The sequence below is a fragment of the Lathamus discolor genome, chromosome 13, assembly GCF_037157495.1.
Source record: "Lathamus discolor isolate bLatDis1 chromosome 13, bLatDis1.hap1, whole genome shotgun sequence".
NCBI lineage: Eukaryota > Metazoa > Chordata > Aves > Psittaciformes > Psittacidae > Lathamus > Lathamus discolor.
Window position 1 is genome coordinate 4,976,364 of NC_088896.1, and position 20,262 is coordinate 4,996,625.

Here is a 20,262-nt window from a genome sequence, read left to right on the forward strand (position 1 = left end):
TGCAGAAAAACATTTGAGTTATTTGCTAAGCTCTAATAATGATACTTTGCATTTGCATTGCAGCTTCCACCTAAGGGCATCTTGGCACAGCCGGTAATTAAACCTCCAAGTCCTTGTGAGGGAGACAAAGCCCTTTTCTAACATTTGACAGACAGCTAAACTTTGGGCCAGGGTCAGATTAAGTGGCTTGCTCGGAGATGTACATTGAGTGCGCAGCAAATCCAAACTCAAACAAGAGCCTCGCTCAGCCCAAAGAGACATTTGGGATTCTGGTCCCTCCGCTCTGCTCCAGTTGGCTTTTTGTGAGCCTCTGTCGTTTGATGGCAGCTCAGAGACATCCCTTCTTGGTATTAAATGCAGGAAGGTCTTTTGTCGGACTTAGGCAGCAAGGAGAGCTAATTGCAAATGCGATTTTGGTTTAGAAAATGCAGCTCGGTCTACATTACCTTAGCAGCCAAAGAGTTATCTCGTAGGACTTTGCACCAACGCTATATTCATTTCAGGTCTGTTTTCTTTAGAGCTTTATGGTCAGTAATTAATGGCATAATTACCCATCGACATAATGACAGCTCCTGACACGGCAAAGCTCAGGGGCAGGGCACTGAGTGTCGCTCAGTGTTCGTTCCTGCTCCTTTAGTTTGGAGGGTGAAAGCAGGCGGCTTTGGGGTTTGCTCGGAGCTGGCTGCCCAGTCCCTTGTGTAGTGTGGGTTGGGAAGCAGCAGCCCCCCACGGAAACCCACCCATCCCTTTGCCAGGGATTCTCCTGTCATTTCTTATTGCCCATCCCACTCAGTGACTGGCTTCATCCGCTGGGCAAATCCTGAAGGCGATGAGCCGGTGGGAGCTCAGCACGGCAGCCACCCATCAGTGGGGCAGAGCTGAGCCCTGCAGAGCTGTGTCTGCTGAGGGAGTCTTCTCTCTGCCTCCGGGCTGTTTGTGTGGTTTCTAAATCACCGCCCTTCCATGCAGCATCTTGGCTGAACAAGAGTGCATCTGGAAGGCTCCAAGGGGGTTGAGTGTGCTCTGGGGGGTTACAGCAGGCGGGTACAGGCAAGCAGGGGCATGTGATAGGCTCTTGGGGCTCTCTTTCCTATAAGGAGCTGCACTGCCAAGTGCAGCTTCATTGGGTAGGATGAAGTCTTGGACCTGCTCTCTGGTCCTGTTTGACCTCCCAGCACGCAGTGAGGAGAGGACAGGTCTCCCCTGCACTATCAGGGGACAGGCAGACATCTGCTGAAGTTATTTTAGGGTTCATCACCTACACTTGCTGCCCATTGGGAAGAGGAATTGCGTTTCCCAGTATTCTCTCTGCTTCCAAGTCACGCAGTCCCTGTCTGAGTCCCTATCCCTGCCCGTCACAGCCCGCAGTGCCACCTGAGCCGGGACAGCCATCAGGACACAGCCAGGTTGCAGCCGCACGGCTGCCTGCGGATCAGACCTTGGCTGCTCTTCCAACCCCATCTACCGGCCAGCACGGGAAAGAGCTTGCTGGGGAAATCCGAGGGTGCTGAGCTTGCGGGCAGGCACATCGGGCACAATCGAGTCGCGCTGACCCTGTCATCCTTGTGCCGTGCTCAGGAAGGTGGGACCAAGAGCAAATCCGGCTTCGAGGAGGACGTGGTTCCTACTGGTATGAATCAAATCCTCTGATTCCGAGGGAGGACCTTTGGGAGACCCTGTGGTGCCTGTACACAGAGGGAGAAGCTGCTTTGTGCTCAGCTCTGATCGGTGTCTGGTCTGTAATGATGTGCTGGAGTTTGTCTTCCTCCTTCCCATGCTGGGTCTTGGAGGAATACAGTAATGATGGAGGGCAGCAGGGCAGCGGGTGGGAGGGCATCTCTATTGCCCTGGCCCATACAAGCTCAGTGCATCCTTGGGCAAGATCCCAGATTTCTGCTTTCTCAGTGTGTTTTCCCCCAAACCAGGAGCAGCAATGCTGTCATTCCTCACTGAGAGCCTGCTGGGCACTTGTGGTGTTCCTGGGTAAAGCTGCTTCACTTGCCTTCACTGTGAGAAGGGAGCAAGAACATTCCAGCTTGCTGGGATGGTGGCTGGATGCAGGGCAAGATCCTGAAGGCCCAGTGTGGGCGTTTTTATGAGCTCCCTCAGATTGGCTTGAAGCAGGTGCTGAAGGCTTAATAAAAGGTGTCACATAATCTGACTTCTAAGTGTTTTCACTATTATTTAGGCACTGGGGGAAACGAGCTTAATCAGAGCCATCTGTAGAGATCTGTGATGTAGGATTTGAATGGCAGAGAAACTGGTGGCTGCTGACTTAGTCCCAAAGAAACCTGGCAGCAGCAGTGCTGAGCTGTGGCTGCATTTTTATAAACCATATATATATATATATATATATATACACACACACATGTATGTATATGTGTGTATGGCACTAGTGGAAGGGCTAAGTTAGTCTGTGGAAAGAGATAAATGCCCCTCCAGTGGCCTTAGGGAGATGCTCCCATCTGCTGAGTGGGTAGACCCTTGGGGTCACAGCAAGAAGGACATGGACCATGGGAGACTGTTGCTGGAGGAGGTCCGTGGCCAAGTAACTCCTCTATCCCACTCTGATCCCTGGGACCAGGGACAGGACAGTGATAACAGATTCTGGAAGCGCCTTTCCTGTTCCCAGGAGTGTGCCTATGTCACCCGCGGCAGCTGCCCAAAGCTTGTCCAGCACATCCTGCTGCTGACATCCCATCGGGATGGGGAGCCCTACAAACCAGACACAGGGTGTGTGTATGTTTGTGTGTGTCTGCCCCAGCAGTGATGGGGAGCCACCACTGTGAGGCTGTGGTGAATCCCAAGGTACAAGCATGTCTATCTCACCCTTAATCTCTTCTAAATGCTCACTGAGGCTGTGCCAGTTTTGTGAAGGAGTCTATCTTTACAATTATCCCTGATCCCCAGTGATATGAGACATTTAATCAGTGTCTCCTGACTTCTTGTCAGATTAATTGCCATCAGCATATGTGTTTTCTGCTGGTTTGGGGGGAATCCGGTCATGGGAAAGCGAAGAAACTGTTCTTATTTCAGTGGGGCTTGCAGGAGGAGGGAGAGCACCAAGGGTGTTGCGGCTCTATGGTGGGGTATCCAAGTGCAGCATTGCTTCTGTGGGTCTGTGCCAGCCCATCTTGCATCCCCAGTATCAGCATGTGGAGGAAGAGAGGGGAAAGGGAACAGGAAAAAGGGTCTGGGCTCCTGGGGAACAGCATGAGGCCCTTCCCCCTTCCTCCGTGGGCAGCAATAACTTTGGCTGCTGCTCCGCTGTTAGCGTGGGCTGCACTTGTGTGTGTGTGTGTCCCCTCCTGCTTTCCCAGGCTGCAGCCCCGCTCTGAAAGCGAGCCGAGGCATGGAAACCTAATCCAGCACGGGGGCAGCACGCCTGGCCAGGAATGCTTTTGGGATGGCAGCCGCCCAGTTTTCCCCTCTGCAAGTCCAACATGATGCTCAGCAGCACGTCCCCCTTCCCGTGCTGGGTGGGGGATGCCCTGTGAGTGCTGCTCCACATGTGTGGTACCCATAAGGGATGCTGGGTGTGCAAATGAGGGGTTTACCGTGTGCTCTTCGGCTGCTGGGTTTCATCACCTCCTTCTCCAGGCTGCCTGCAGCCAGAGGGGTGTGATGCCTGGAGGCAGCAGCATCACTTGGGGAAGAAAACCTGTTGTGGACTCATCCCTGTGGTGCGTGTAGCATCGATCTGCTCCTTGTTCCTGCTTGGCTGTGGGTAGATCTGGGAGGATGTCTTGGGGAGAATGAATGGCAGCTCCCAAAAGGCAAACTTAAACTCACTTTTTTGTTAGAAGGAAGAAGTTCTTTCCTGTGAGGGTGCTGAGGCGCTGGCACTGGGTGCCCAAAGTGGGGAATGCTCCATCTCTGTCAGTGTTCAAGGCCAGGCTGGACAGAGCCTTGGGCAACATGGTCTAGTGTGAGGCATCCCTGCCGATGGCAGGGGGTTGGAACTGGATGATCTTAAGGTCCTTTCCAACACAAACCATTCTGTGATTTTGAGATAACATCTCCCTTGAACAAATCCATAAGGATAGTGAGGGGAATGGTTAGCTCTACATCAACTGTGGGAAATGCCTGGTTGGGAAGTGTGGTGGGGAGCTGCTCCTGAGTTCAGCATCATTGAATGGGCACCATGGTTGGAGTCGCTGTGGTTTTGTTGTTCTTTTCCAAAAAACAGATAAAATGCGAGATATTTTCCCAGAAACCTCCCGATCTCTTCCCCCTCTCCCTGACAGAGGCTGCAGAGGAGCAGAAATGTGTTTGGAGCCCCTTGGGCTTTTCCCATGGAGCACTTGGCTTGTTAAAATATTTGACATCAGGGTTCTTTATTACCTGCAATAAAATGCCTCTGCTAATGTTTAACATGCAGTGTGTCAGGGAAAAAAGATTGCATTAAAAACCTGTTTATGGGAGTGTTACTGAACTTGTAAAAAGGAGTAAAAGTGAATGATGACCGAAAACCACTTCAGCTCAGTGACAGCAAAGGCACTGCCCAGCCAGATGGTGCCTGGCAAACCAGCAGAGAGCCCTCGGTCCAGACCTGAACCCAAGGCTCGGTGCCAGGATGAACTCGCACCTCATTCCCTCCCTACTTTGATTTGCAGTGATTTCCAATCTGCTGCTTCCCCCCCTCCTGTCTAAATTCAGATCTCCTTCACCCTGCCTGGCACATGGGTTCAGCATTCCATGATGGCTTTCCCCCTTTTATGTAGCTTGGGCAGTGTTTGAATAATACAAACCTAGGCTTTCCTGCAGCACATAGGTTTTTATGAGGCTGCAGTTTACTGTGAGTTCTTAATTCCTTGTGGGTCTTGGTATTTTCATCCCATTGCGTGAGTGGGGAATGGAGTGGCTGTGGTCCCAGGCGAGATAGCAGTGCTGTACCTGTTGCTCCAACAACCTAACAAAACCATTCCAGCCCTTCAGAAGTACAATTTGGTCCCAGCTCCTGTTCAGGACAAGGTCTGGGAGTGGCAGAGCTGTAATCGCATGGACATGCCTGTTCCCAGAGCTCGGCTATTGGATTTCAGACAAGGGAGAGGAACAGCATCAGGTGTTGGGGTTTTTTCCTGCTGCTTCTACTCCCCACTCTAATATCATTTTTATTGCATTGGAGATAAACAGCAAGCGTTCCCATGGGAATCGGGGTCCATCCACTGCTCATGTCAGTTTAGCAGAGTGGAAAGTACGGTCATGCGAGAGTCGCCAGTGCTTTTGGGGCAGGAGTGCTGAGATTTCCCCTCTTTTTAGGATTTCATTGCATTTACCAAGGCTGGTTCGCATTAAGCTGTGAAGCAACTGCTGCATCACCCTGTGCTGGGGGAGGATGGGGAAAGGGCTGTTTCTGCTTGTGCTTTGCCAGAGCAGGGCAGGAACAGAGGCACAGCTGGTGTCAGTCACCTCAGTGGCTGCTCATAGCAGCTCTGAGCAGGCCATGGGGGAGGAAGGGGCTGTAGGACCCTCTCCTGACCACCCCTGATGATCCTGCATGGGACCAATGTGTTCTTGCTGTCCCCACCTTGTCTAATCTAGGAGAGGGTGTTTGGGTTGGTCCAAACCAGCCTATTTACATAGCATTGCCCTGACTTAGGCCTGGGAGATGTACCATGGCTCTGTGTCCAGTAGAAATATCTCCAGTGCATTGGGTGGGCTCGCTATGCCCCCATCTAGGAGGGAAGTACAAGCTGCCTCGGATGCTCAGATACTGAGAACATCCTTGAACAGGGTGTTGGTCTGCCTCTTGGTCTGCAGGGTGTGACTTGGGCACCATTACAGTCATGAAGCCAACAGATCAACTGACCTGTGGATGCATCCATGTATGGTGATGCCAGAAGGTCCCACATGGATATGCTCTGTGGAAGTGGTTTCTGAAGGACAGACGCTGCTGAGTGCTGGGACAGGGAGGCTGAGCAGCAATAGATGTTTGCGATCCACAGGAAATCTCCATCCGTGTGTGATGGTGATGGATTTGGTGGCAGACTCAGCAAGCAGCAATGTAAGGAGTGGGAAGGCGATGTGGTAAAGAGCTGGTGGATGCAAAAGGCATGGGAGAGCTGGAGCATCTTCTGCAACTGCATTCAGGAAAGCATCTGGAGGTAGGACTGGTGTCATGGGTGATGGCAAATGGAGCCAGAGGGGGCATTTGTATGCACCCACTTCATGCTGCATCTGCCCCTGGGAGTTAGAATGTTAGCTCTGGAAGAACTTCCAGCTTTTATGCTGGAAGCTGAGACCTCAGCGAGGGCTCTGCCAGATGATGCCTGGAGAAAGAAATTCTTTCCTGTGGTTGCATTTCCGAGAAGCCAAAAGTCAGTGAGGTTCTTCAAAGGCAGCTCTGCAGAGGGGCCCCTCACTGCCATGCATCTCCTGTCATGAGCACAACCACACTGCTCACATCTCAACTGCTCCATGGAAATCACATGCGAGGCAGCTGGAGATCAGTAGGTGAGGGACTGGAAGCAGGGCTGGCGTCTCAGCAAAGGGTGTTAATGCGTTGTTTAGTGCAGCCTGGGGAGGCTGTGTCTCAGCAGGGTGCTGGTGGGGTGTCACTCATCCCCTGTGTCCCTGCTGGAGGTGGCTCGGCTCCCCCTGATCTCAAAGGGATCAGTGGTTCAGCACTGGGGAACCTATGGACAGGAAGCCATCACTGGAGGCATAGTGCTGGTCAGGATGCTGTGCTGACCTTGTGCCCATAGGGATGCTCAGACCTGTGCCCTCTGTGCCTTCTGGAGGTCCTGACTTGGCCCATGTGTCATCTTCATATGACACGGGTATGACAGACGGGTCAGGTCCCCTCCTTGGGCACTGCCCTGCTCCATCCTGGGTGCACCAGCTGATGCCCTGAGGGTGTGCAGAACCTGCACAACAGGAAACGCAGCCTCCTCTGTGTCACAGAGATCTGCTCCCCACCTCTTGGTCTGAGGCTAGGGCTGTGCCAGGGGGAGATTAACAGATGGTAACTGTGAGACATGGATGGTCATGGTGCTCTGGATGGTGACAGACCTCTCACAGGAGGGATTTCCAGACTTCCTGCAGCATGGTACATTGCATATTGGGTGGAGTAGGGTGGAGGATCATGGATTTGGGTTCCTCCTTGTTCCTCACCAGAGCCAGAAGGTGGTGGTGGTGAACTCATGCTCTCCATGTACCTGCCATGGACGTGCCCAAGTGCCTGGGCTCCCTATGCTGCCATGGTCCATGCAGACGAGATGGTGCTGGAGGCCATCCTGGTGCTGCAGACACTGAGGCTCCAAGCTTCCCAAACATCACTGCCCTGTGTGGGCTGAGTCACCATCTCCTGGCTCTAAACCCAGCAGACAGTTTCGCCACACACCCCGCAGCATCCCCGTGTTTCCTCGCTGCTACCTTTGGCACTTGGGAGATGCTTAATGGGCTCTGGTGCCTCCCTGGGGTGTGCTGAGTCATGGAGGGGAGCAGAAATATTCTCCCCTGCACATCCCAATTAAAACATAGAGTGCCCCTGGAGTGGGGCAGAGCATCAGTGTCCCAGCAGTGATTTATGGTACCCACTGGGAGCATCCTGACATGGGGCCTCACTGGTGGTTGTCATTCCTTGGGGGCTTCACAGCATCTGCTGAGTGGGACCAGGCAGCACGTAGGGCCCACAAGTGGAGGCGGAGGTGAATACCTCCTTTGACACCAAGAACTAGACCGAAACTATGTCAACGGAGAGAGCTGGGGCGGCTTTTCCTGTTTTTCCTGTTAGAGGCTTTGAACTGTGTCCTGCAGGGTCAGCACATGGGGAGACACCTTGGGCTTGGATGGTGGAGGGGGGGGTGTCTGAAATCCTAGACCCTGGGAAAGGGGAGACTGATTGCCTGGGAGAGGTATGGGTGGGAGAGCCCACAGAGCCCATCCATCTCCAGGGCATTACGCAGGAGGAGGAATCTGGGGGCAAGTAGTGACCCATGTTTTCTAGAGTGATAGAAGCGGCTTGGGGTGAAGGAGGAGGGCAAACATGATGTTGGGGTGTTCCGGCTTTGAAAGGTTGCCTGTACCCTACACACAAGGCTGTTTTGGCTGATTTAGTTGCTATGGGTAAGAGCGTGGTCTAGAAGGAAAACTAGGAATGCCTTAGAGCATTTGGGGTCTCAAAGCACCAGTGTAACTTGAAGGGGACCCCTTGGCTGCAACCCAGCTCTGGGCTTAGGAGCCTCACAAGGATGTTTCAGGGTTTGCTGTAAGATGCTCACAGCCCACACCAGGGAAGTCAAGGGAGGCAGCGATGAACGTGCACAGCTGAATGTGTAGGGGTGGATTTTAGGGGCAGGGGTATTCCCAGGGCTCAGTGATCCATTCCCCTGCCCTTGTACAATGAAGCCAGCACAGACCTCAAACCTCCCAGCTCAGTCCTGTCCAAACAGTGGGTAAAGCGGCTGGGAGAGGGTGACACCCCAGCTTGGGCAGGGCCGGTAAAGCCTTGGGGCCTCTTATGACGCAGATTCAATCCCCTCCGCTGCAAGGGCTGCAGTCTGCTTTTACTGCTACAGCCATAAAGATACAAGAGCTGAAAGCACGGGACCGTTTCTCCTGGTGTACAGAAAGGTGTTTTATGCTGTGCTTTGCTGCTGTGGTGGTGGAGCAAGGGGCAGCTCACATTGTGCAATGCCTGGCTTCAAAGGGTGTCTGCAGGACAAAACAGCGGGCAGAGCTGATGAGTTAAATCAGCTCTACTGGAGAAGCCCTGTCCCCCCACCGCTGACAATGCACATGTACGTGCAAAACGACTGCTGCTGTGCAGGTCTGAGGTTTGCTCTCAGGGGGTTGCTGACACAAAGTCAGTCCAGGGTTGCACCTTGCCCCATCCAGGACTCATGGAGAGGCACCGGCCCTTCCTTGGATGGCTTTTCCCTGCCACCCACCGCCCAGTGTGGTTATTGCTGCAGCGAATGGGTTTGTTGGTGTCAGGTTGAGTTTCTGTGTCCCCATTGAACTGGCTGGAGCACTCTGAGTTATTTTTGTTCTTCTGCTGACATCTAGTGTGTGAAAGCCTCTAGCACAGTGCACTGAGTGTGTTGGGAAAGTTGGATATGGGACAAATGGGATTGTTTGTTTCCTTATTCATGGCCAAACAGGCACCAGCATCTTCCCCTGTTGCTCTGTGGGAGCCTCTCAGTGACCCATCAGCAGGGGAACCTGAAGCTGGTATTTTCGGGTACAGCTGCTGAAAACTAATCCTAACTGGAGTAAGAGAATGAATTGTTATTGTTATTGGATTGTTATCCAAGCCTCTTGCTTGGCACACCCTGCTCTGATGGGTGGTGAATGTGCTAGTGGAAACATGGAGCTGATGTTCAAACAATGGTCTTATCCTTAGATCACTGGTACAGAGCACGGCATCCATAGGAAGTGGTGCTGGAAACGCTATTACCCGCTGCTGCCCTGGGTCTGTGCTGGTCCCTCTTTCCAGCCTGGCCACAGTAAATCCTTTTAACCCTGCTATGGGATGTGCAGTGGCTTCAGAGCTCTGTTGTGTCACATCCTAGGACAGAGACGGGCAAAAGCTCCTCTGCCCTCAATCTGTGAAAAGCACTTTTAAGATAGAAAGTGCTGTGGGAAACCTCTTGCTGAACCGTTTACACCGCTGTTCACATGACTTTATTTTGTACAAAACCCTCTCAAACCTTGCCAGAAGTCGAGGTTTATTTCCCCATCCCGAGGGTATTTAATCCTCATCTCATTAACTTTCATTTCAATGCACAAATGCTGAGGGGAGAAAATAACCGAAATACTTTGTCTTAGGGAAAAGATCAGATAGAAATTTATCCCGAAGCCATCAGAGATGCTTATCGGCATGTTTTTCTCTCTTCCCTAGCTGCATGAGCTTGCAGAAGAACCAGTTTTGCTTGGCTTTGGCTTTCTGAGAGAAGAAATTATTGCTGGAGAAACCTAGCTGGGCAGCAAGTCCCTGCTCGGGTTGGATTGATGGTTTCAGCATGGGATAGGAAAGGAAAAGCATCACTGCGTGGGATCAAATTGGGGTGCCCCAGGCCATGCAAGGACTTGGCTCTGAGAAAGGAGTGAGATTTGGTTTCTTTCCCAACAATTTATGCAGAAAAACATCCTCTGAGTGGGGTGTAGTTTATTTCTGCAGTCGAAACCATCTGAATCTCGCTTTCATCTACACCCAAGCCCAGGTTTACATCACTGTGTGCAGTTCTGGTGTTCTCAACATAAGAAGGACACGGAGCTGTTGGAGCAAGTCCAAAGAAGGCCAAGAGGATGATCAGGTGCTGGAGCACCTCCTATATGGAGACAGGCTGAGGAAGTTGGGGCTGTTCAGCCTGGAGAAGAGAAGGCTGCGTGGAGACCTCATAGCAGCCTTCCAGTACCTGAAGGGGGTCTATAGGGATGCTGGGGAGGGACTCTTCATCAGGGACTGTAGTGACAGGACAAGGGGTGAAGGGTTCAAACAGGGGAAGTTCAGGTTAGATACAAGGAAGAAGCTCTTTACTGTGAGGGTGGTGAGGCACTGGCACAGGGTGCCCAGAGATGTGGTAAATGCTTCATCCTTGGCAGTGTTCAAGGCCAGGCTGGACAGAGCCTTGGGTGACATGGCATAGTGTGGGGTGTCCCTGCCCACGGCAGGAGGTTGGGTCCTTTCCAGCCCAAACCATTCTATGATTCTATGATTATTAAGCCAGGTTTCACCTTCTTCCTCAGGCTTCACTGAAGCTGTACCCAGGCATGGGGCTGTCTGGAGGCAGAGCACATCAGGGCATTCATCCAGCCCCTTCCACAAGAGCTGCTGTGGGTCATGGGTAAAACTAATACTGGTGAACTGACTTTTGGCAAGGCTGGAATGAACTCTGCTGAAAAACTACTTGAAAACTGAACTTCTGCCAAAATGGACTTTTGCAAAAAACAACAGGAAAGGGTGGTTATTTTTGTCCCATTTTGGTACTTAGCAGTCACCATTCCCCTTCCTTATGAGGTTAAAATAGAAGAAAGATGCTCCAGCAGCTGCAGGTAGAAGCACAGAGAGTGGTGGAGGTGGAAATGGGAAGGTTTGTGGGGCAGATGGGGCCGAGAAGGCAGATTCCTCACCGAGCCACCTTGCTGTGGTGAGGACACAAAGAGTTAAGCTGCAGGTTGCTGGGGGAGCTCAGGTGTGGCTCTGCTTTCCTTCCTGGCCTCCAGGATTACAGCACCAGCTTGCCAGGCTTTGGGGAGAGGTAAGGAAATGCCTGTCCCAGGAGAGCTGCCCCAAACCTGGGGCTGGATGGTCCCATTCATGCAGTGTGGGGCCACGAGGGCAGCACCTTCCCTGGGGATGAAGCTGGACCAGAGGATGTTGTTGGTGGGGAAGGTGAAAGAGGTCGTGCACCCAGATTTTCCCTGTGCAGGCTGGTTTTGGATAGCTCTGAGGAAGCAGCCAGTGCTCAGGAGAGCAGAATATGTGAGATTGAATGGGACTGCTGCTTGGCCAAAGAGGTGGTGGTGGTGATGGTGATGTCCTGCCTCACCTGCCTGGAACATTGAGCTGTGGAGCTGCTGGACCTTCGTCCCCTCTGAGGACACCAAGCTGCTGACCCACAGGTTAGAGCATTTAACTCTATAACCAGAAACCTGATCCTGATTGAACAGCCTGGGTGAGTGAAGAGTGAGTATGTTGAAGTGTAACCCTAGGAGCAAGTTTGATAGGTAAGTGGGAAAGAGGTTTGAAAACCAGTACTTTTTGTCCCATCTCTGTATGGATTTACTTTCTCCCCCAGGAAGGAGGAGGGCTCCACTTCCACAACCAGTGCTTGTTGCCAGTGTGGAAATGGGTTGTTTAATGAAACCTCTGGTGCTGTGCATTTAGCAGATGCTGTGGCTGGTGCTGTGCAAAGGGCACCCCACACTGTGCCTGCAAAGCAGGGAGACGGAGCCTGGTCAGAGACAGCCTCTGCTGCTGTGTGAGGGTCGGACAGCCTGAGGTGTGAGTCCAGGTCTGCAGAGATCTCAGTGACCTCACCCTGCAGGGATCCCTCCTGCCCTGTTCGACGTGCCTGGCCTGAGATGCTCTATTGGGCAGCGCTGGACCACGCACCAGTCCTCTGAGCCAGGCACTAACTGTGCTCTTCTTCCATCCCTCTCCAGACTCTAGGCTGGAAGGTGGGTTTGAATCCCTCCCTCCAGGGGAGAGCTTGATGGAGTGGCTGTTTAGTACTCCTCTTCCAGCAGTGTTTCAAATCACGGATGGCAGGTCTGCGTTCCTATGGGCACATTGCCTGCCTTCAACTGATTAACAAGTGGTTTATTTCCTGCTGCTGGCACAGAGCTTTCTCAGGCTTTGAGAGAAGGTGCCAGTGCTGGGCAATATGGGGTGATGGCTTCTGGTGCAGTCATCCAAGCTGGATGGTCCTTTTTGCTGGAGAGGGCTCCCCTGTGGGCATCCAACCCCTACTGCAGGGCTTGGAGAGTTTCTCCTTGTTCTCATGGCCCCAGATAGGGTGGTCAGTGATGGATCTCTGGTTTGTTCACAGGAGGAACTGCTTCAGACCTGCCTGGTGTATGAGTGAAAGCTGAAGCCTCCTGAGAAGGCAATTCCCAGACTATGGAATGACACCCAGACCAGCATGGTGAGGCAGAAGACGGCTGGGTTTGGTCCCTGCTCACTGTCGGTGCCACGGGTGATCTGTCTCCCTGTGCAATGATGGTAACAACTCTGCCCAGGTTCTATCAGGTGGTTTCTGGGGGGAGGGCATCAGCAGAGCTCCTGGAGAACAGGGCTTAGTCTGTGGTGTCCTAATTTCAGATTAGGATGAGCGTTCAGAAGAGGTCTCCTCACAGGATCCTCTGGATGGTTTCGTGCAGTTCAGTCCACGTTCATTAAAGCCAAGCGAGCAAGGAATGAACTGGTCTAAAAGCCACAATTTTGTCTGATATCTGAAGGATGAAGCCAATGTTTGATGCTGTGGCATGAGTTAAAAAGCCAAGGCTCCCTGGACTGAGATCTTAACTCTGTACGGATTTGGCTTTCAGGCATCTCTGTCACGCACAGTTACAGCTCCAGGGTGGATGCGTTTACATCGGGCTGAAGAGAAAAGCTCTCTCGAGTCAGGTGAGTTTTCATGGAGCTTGAAACCTGCTTGTGGTTATTTCTGCACCTGTGCAAGCCTGTGCTTGCTTATAAAAGCTCTGTGCTGTCACCAAGGGGAAAAAACAAAGGCCCAGAATATAGCATGTGAAGCAGCCTCCAAGCCAGCTTGCTGCCCTTTCTCTGTGATAAGCTCATCACTTCGGATTTGCAGCGTTCCACTGGGAGAGCAGGCCAGGAACCCCTTGAATTTCTTTGATTTGCTGAAACTGGAACTTTTCAGAGGTCCTGATAAAACTTCCCTTAAGAACGTGTTTCCAATCCAGGGGGGAATTTCTTGTCAGACCTAGGGAGAATGAGAAACAGCCAGGCAAAGAGGGCATGAACCCGCAGTGTAAGCAACAGAGACCAAACTCCCTCCTCATCTTGCTGGAGACGAGATGCATGAACCCATCGTCCCGGTGAGGCCCCTGAGAACGGGGTCAGGCCAGGAGCTAACTCTGCTTTATCTTCTGGTGAGTACTCTCAGGTCTCATCCTGATGGAATGGGAAAACCGTGGTGATTACAGGATGTTCTGGGAGCTGACAGCGCTGCTTCTTGCCTGGCTTCAGTGACAGCTCGTGATGAGGCGTTAGCAGGTTGTGGGGTGATCAAAGGGAGAGGGGAGGGATTCCCTGGGCCACGAGGGATGCTGGGTCTCACCCCAGCACCACCTTAGAGCAGAGGGCAAGAAAGACAAGGGGTTTGTGCCTCCCCTCTTTGGCTTTATCCTGGTCTTTACTTCAAATGATAAACCGCAGCAGTCAGCCGATAATGATTTAGTATGTGGAAAGCCAGAACTTTATCGGTGTCCCCATCCCGGCTCCTTTTAAGTCTCCAGTAGAAATCTCATGAGTAGCAAGATCTAAATGGGCTGGGTTTGTACCCACACAAGGTAATGTGGCCGAGCCTCATAAATCCCACCAGTTTATAGATATATATGTAGATCATCCTAGTTTGCTCAGCAAAAACTATCAGGTACCAGCAGTGATGAAGAGAAAGGCTTGTGCTGGCTGGGGTCAGTCTTGACACGCACTTTGCACCCCATATGTCAGCAGAGATGGGGCTCGAGCGCTGACACTGCAGTGTGTGTGGGATGCTGAACCGGCCTCCCTCCTGTTTCCAGGCAGGAATAACGTCTCCTAAACATGTGCCAAGGCAGCCCTGCAAACAGCTCGAATGCCTGTAGGCGGCAGGAGAGTGTGTCTGATGGCAGCTTCTCATCCAGCTCCGCATGGATCATGGCAGCTTCTCATCCAGCTCCGCATGGATCACTTCCAGGTCCTGGTGTCCTTTCTGTTCCCTGTCCCCCATTGTTATATGTGGCTGTAGGCTGGAGGAAGCAGAGGCGCAGTGCAGAGCACCCCGAGCCCCAGCCTATGTCCCCAGGTGCTGACTGGGGTCGCTGAGTCGGAATCAGGCCCCACGTCTGCCTCCACTCACAGAATTCCCTGTTTGGGTGGAAGCTCTAGAACGCTGGCTGGCAGGTTCCCATCCTCTGGATAACACGAGGCGCTGCTCCTGCACAGCCAGGGACCACTGCCCTGTCCCTGTGTGTGAGTACCACGTACCATGACCCTTTGTAAGTGCTGGGGCAGCGATCATTTCTCTCCTTTCTGTCATTCCTGAAGAGATCTGCAGGATCAAAACGGTGGCGTCTGCAACCAGACCCCATCTCTGCCCCCCAGCCAAAGACAAGGAGTGATTTCCACCTGGGTTTGGTGGTTTTGGTGCTGTCCCCTGCCTTTCAGGGAGAGGTGGAGGGTGGGAAATGATTTGTGGAGATGCTGAGTGAAATCCATCTCATCTGTGCTGAATTCGCATCTCCATCAGCAGCGGTGCAGCGAGCTCTGGAGGTGTCTGTCTCCTGCCACCGGCTGCAGAGAGAGTCTCAGGGGCTGTCTTAGACACAAGAACACTTGGGAAGGAAGAATAAAGGTTTATGGATTAAACTCCTTGGTAGGAAACTCTTACAAGGAATTCAGTTCCTTTCATTCATTTAAGGAGAACTAAACTGAGTCACGGTCATTTTAATTCTGCTAAAAAATGGTACAATGTGACTTATCTTAACTCACTTCAAAAATCAATTCAGGTGAATTTTCTGGGGTGTCTTGCACAGTTTGCCTTTGGTTTTTCATGTGTTGATTAGTTTTATAGTGCATGACCATAGCTTCCATCAAGCACAGAAAAAGCTCCATGTGCAGACTTTAAATGCAAAGCTCATATGGTGGGTAACCAGGACAGAGAATGCTCCTGGACAGGTTCTGTTAGCAATTGCAGAGTTCCTGTGGTTAGCAGGGACCTCTGGAGGTCTCAAGTCCAGCTCCTCAGCTGGGGCAAGCTGCTCAGGTACGTGTCCTTTGGGTTTGAATATCTGCAAGGATGGAGGCTCCAAAACCTCTCTGGGCAAATCTATCCAATATTTGACCACCTTTACAGTAAAACCCACCCAACTTTCTCTTTTGCTTCAAACCCATTCTGTTTTTCTGTTTCTGTTAGTATGTGATGCAGAGCTGGAGACAACCACAAAGTGACCAACACTGCTTCCTGCACCCAGATCGTACATCCTGCGAGGTCTGAACATTACCGTCAGGTGCTGTCCGACAAGAGTTTGTATTTCAGCTGCTACTATTTTGAGGTTGAGATATGAGGGGCCGTTTGCCTTGGCACGGTGTACAGAAGCATGGACCAGACAGGTTCAGAAAGCAGCAGCTGTACCTAAGGCAACAACTTCTCCTAGAGCATCCTGCAGCACTGGAAAGGGTTTTCTGTACTGCACAGTGACGTGGAGACGCCCCTCAATGTGGATGTGTTTGGTAGGATGGGGACCTTGTTCTTTTCCAGTCACCTATGATGACCTGACCTTGATGTTGGATAGGAACAAAGAGCTATGAATGAGGCTGCTGCAGGCATCGCTGTGGCACAGCCGAGTGCCCCATGAACAGCTCAAGCCCCTTCCTTTTCCATAAGCAGCTGTAAAGCGCCAGGGGTGCGCAGGGAGAGCTGCAAAGTGAAACAGGGCTGAGGCAAGGAGCAGGCTCCGTGCTGCGGAGAGGCGCATCCGAGCAGCGGACACCCGCAGGAGGGTGCTCTCAGCCCGCGGCTGCCTCTGCCGCCTTCCTCTCCCTCCTCCTCTCCCTCCTAACTGAGCTGTGCTCTCTGCTAAGGGACCTTTGGGGACCCAAAGGGAACTTCACAGCCCCCTTGCGCCCAGGGCCAGGGCACAAATAGGGGGGAAGCAGAGAAAATTCCCTGCACACGCTGCTGCTCTGCAGCAGGATGGGCCAAGCTGCAGGGACTGCCGACAAACTCCGTGTCCACCCTCCATAAGCCAACAAGGAAAGAGGAAGAAGCGTTTACAAAGCAGTTTGTAGAGGGTGAGTCCATCATCGCGTGCTCTGCAAGTGGGGAAACTGAGGCAGGGGATGGAGAAACCATTTTCCAGCAGTCACCTAGCAGAGGAATGCTTCTGGGTCTCAGGGTGCCTGGTCAGCACTGGGCCAAGTGCAATGTTCATCCCGAGTCCCTGCCTTTATCCCAGGCACTTTCAGCCTTGAGGCTGTGATGGATAAATGGTTATTGTGCTGTACAAAACCAAACCAGAAGTGGCAAGCAAAAGAAAAGAGGTAGAACAAAAGGGCAGAGCAAAAGAAAAGCACGAAGGCTTGGGATATGTGCACAATTCCTCTGGTTTTCCTGGGGATCAAAACACCAAATAAAGCCAAACCAAAGCCATTGGCTGTTGAAATCCAAATGTTTTAAGTTTATTCTTATTTAACCTTTAGAAAAATGTGTCAAATGGAAAAAGAAATCCCCTTTCTTATGACCCAGTAAGTCAAGAGTTAGTGTTTCATAAAATGGTCCAACGAGATCCAGGTGTCTCAGAGATGAAGCAGCGGCACCTAGAGAGGAGATGTCCATTTCCATAGTGAGGAAATGGACATCTAAATGTGGATGCTAAATTTCACAGTGAGGAAATGGACCCTAACCAGGGTCCTTTGCAGGTCTGGGGTGTCTTCTCCACTGGCAAAGGCCAGTAAATGAGTAAATGTGTAGCTAAAGGAGAAGTTGCTCTGCTGGTGGGTGTGTAACAGCTGGTGCTTAGAGAGGCTCCTCGGTCTGTGTTATGAGCAATGTCAAATTACACAATTAACTCAGTCCCTGTTGGTTTTAAGCCTTATGGATCTCTAATCCTAAGGGTGCACTCATGGATTTACTGCCATTTCACCAGTACTCTATTACAAGAGTGTTTTGTTCCAAGACACTAACTAGAGCATGGGGCTGTAAATCACAGCTGTGCATCAACCCATCAGAAGACGCTCTGATGCTGTAGAGGGTCCAAAGGAACAGTGTGGCTGAAGCAGAGGCTGTGGGTCTCAGGGGGCTTTGAAATGAAGGTATGAGAAGCACTGAGGCTCCAGTCAGCCTCTGTCAGCCCCAGGGATGGGGCAGAGCAATGCTGCTTCTCTCTGCAGAAGTTTCCCTTCTCCGGGCAGCACGCTGCACCCACACCTGGAACGTCCCTGGCTGTGTCCATGCCTTCACTTGTCCTGCCAGAAATAAGGCTTTGTGTAGGAGAGATGTGCTTCCAGTTCATCCTGGCATGGGCAGAAAGGAGAAACAGCCACAGACCTTGCTTGTCTTGAGCTGTTATAGACACAGGGCCAGCCATGGACCCAACTCCCATGTTGCAAAACCAGCTCCCGTATCCAGGCTCATTCCTGCTCCCCCTTCATCCCCACCAAATTCCATTTCCCAGGCAGGCAGAGATCACGGGGTGGCCCTGCATAGCCCCATGCCCCAGTGCCACAGCTAAGGGCAGAGCTGGAGAAGCGTCCCACCCCATGCTGGCTCTGCTGCTCTGCTCAGCTCTCACTTTAGCTTGGCAGCCCGTGCCTGAGAGTTACATATTTTATCCCTGGAGTGCCAAGCTATTCCATCCCCAGGCTGCGTTCAGGGATTGGCATGCAAATCAGCACACTGCTGCTGCCTCAGACTGGGATAATTAAAAGTGAAGTTGTAAAACAAGCAGCATCAATTTTTGGTGCACGTCCCCAGCAACACATGGTGATTGGACTGAGCGAGGAGACATTTCCAGCTACGCAGCAAACTCTAAATAGCCTGGAGAGAATACATGGGAATTCAGCTTGTGCAGCAATTTCAGATGTCAAAACAAGTTTCCTTGTTAATATGAAACTATCTGGACTTTGCATTTTTAATTAAAGCTTTTAATTATCCAACTGTATTTTATTAGCTTTTATGAAGACAGCTGCTTTAAACGCTATAAGCCAAATCTCTGCTCTGAAGCACTACTTGTCTGACACAGGGTTTCGGTGGTGAACAGCCTCCATTGTGAATAAATGGGGTTGCTTAGTTTAAACTAGAATTTACTGTCCCAACGTGATTGAAACTTTTATGGCAGAGACAGTAAATAGCCTCAGTGGGAGCGTTCGTGCGCCCGTGGCTGGGAGGGGATGCGCTGCTGGCACCCCGAGGATGTGCCCATCGCACATCAACTGCTTCTGAGAAGGGTTTCTCTGCCCACCTCACCTCCTTTCTCATGCTGTTTGTCTTTGAGCAATGGACCAAGACTGAAAGGTCCAGGGTGGAAGCCTCTTGCACCATTGTGATGGGTTTTGAGGTGCCAAAGCCCCTGGTGCTGCTGGTGGGTCCTTGCAGAGCAGTGGAGTCACCCTCTACAGTGCATGGACTCAGGAACTCACTGGGCTCTGGTATGCAGGAGGTGAGGTTTGTAGCTGGTCTTCTTCTCCTGTGCCTCTTCTTCAGTGCTGTGATCACAAACTACCTTTATCAAGCAATTGTGGTCCTGTTCGTAACACGGATTACTTATTCATTGGGATCATGTTGTTTACAACTGCAGTGTGGGCTCTCTAGGTTTACAGCATGCCAATAGTTTAACAGGTTGTAGAAGCTTTTATACCCTGCCTGTACAGGAGAAGAGGCAGAGAAGAAAAGAGTATGTGAATACAATTGCAAGGGAAAAGCTGGCAATCAGAGCAGGATTTCTGGCTGGAGCGCAGCCCTGTGCTGAGCTCAGTGCCAGCTTCATGGAGGGCGCTCCAGTTCGAGACCTCACTCTTCATCACTGTCAAAAGTCAGCAAAATGAACTGAATCATCTGTAATTTGCTGAGAAGAAAGGCAAAGCAGGCAGCTTTTAAGCAGTGATGCAGGTCAATCCATAGCTCCCGAGACCCAGTGGGATCACAGGCTGAGGCGATGATAGCTGTGCACGAAGCTGAAAGGGCAGCTCAAGGCCCCGTGTGTGTGTTCCTGCATTAGAGCACACATCAAAAGCCTTGTGTCTGGGCAGGACTGTTCTCTCCTAGACCTGTGTCTAGCTGCTGGTGATCAACTTTCTTCTGTCCTCCTTTGTGTTTCGGGGGGAGCTTAAGCTGGGATCAATACTGATGGAATATTGTTCAAAGGAGATGCTGTGGCATGCAGGGGCCAAAGGGACAGCGATGCAGACAGCTAATGAGCACGTCTGTATGCTGGTGCATGGGCTGGAACATCAATGAATCGAGTGTCTTCTGGCTTACCTTGGATCAGTACCTGCACTGATAGCCTGTACCTGCACAGCATTGCAGTGCAGGTGATAGATGGGTTCCTCCAATGGATGCATTCAGAAGTATCTCCCATCTATCCCCAGTGAAAGCCGCTGTTTGCATTGAGGGCTGCCCTGTGCTTGGGGCTCTTTCTCTGATGTTTTCTGTTTTCCTCTTCTTTCTCCCAGCAGGACACTGGGAAGGGCACTGATACCTTGGCAGGGGCATGTCCCAGGAGACCTCTGGACGGAAATTACAGTAATGGGGAGCTGATGTGTGACATGTAGAATGAGCAACAGAACACTGCTGGGCTGAGGCTAGCGCAGATGGTGGCTCTAAATACTCACGATGTGAGTCCTGGTTGAAGTCCAGTTGTCTGACCCTTCACAGGGACACAGTTTATTGGCCTCATTAGGAAAATATCAGGCATCATTTGATGTAATTTCATTTGGTTTTCTTCCGTGCCTTGTCTGAGCTTGATGCTAACACTGAAACTCAACCAGCCCTTCTCTGGCACGGGGCTGGAAGGAGCTGGTGCTGTAGGTGAGCAGCAGATGCTGCTCTTGGGTAAGTGGTAAATGGGGCACCCAGCTTCTTGTTG

General features: G+C 51.6%; 1 long non-coding RNA gene across 3 annotated transcripts; it reads left to right on the forward strand.

Moving 5' to 3' along the window:
• The first annotated feature begins 1,448 nt into the window (after positions 1-1,448).
• On the forward strand, positions 1,449-18,334 carry LOC136021562 (uncharacterized). 3 transcript variants are annotated; one of them, XR_010615824.1, is made up of 5 exons: positions 1,449-1,630; positions 9,848-11,571; positions 12,501-12,673; positions 12,773-13,078; positions 15,594-18,334. It is a non-coding gene; the product is annotated as an uncharacterized LOC136021562 (long non-coding RNA). The 3 variants fall into 3 exon arrangements; XR_010615823.1 differs by lacking the exon at positions 15,594-18,334 and adding an exon at positions 13,584-14,326; XR_010615822.1 differs by lacking the exon at positions 15,594-18,334 and having other exon boundaries at positions 12,773-14,326.
• Positions 18,335-20,262: the final 1,928 nt, after the last annotated feature.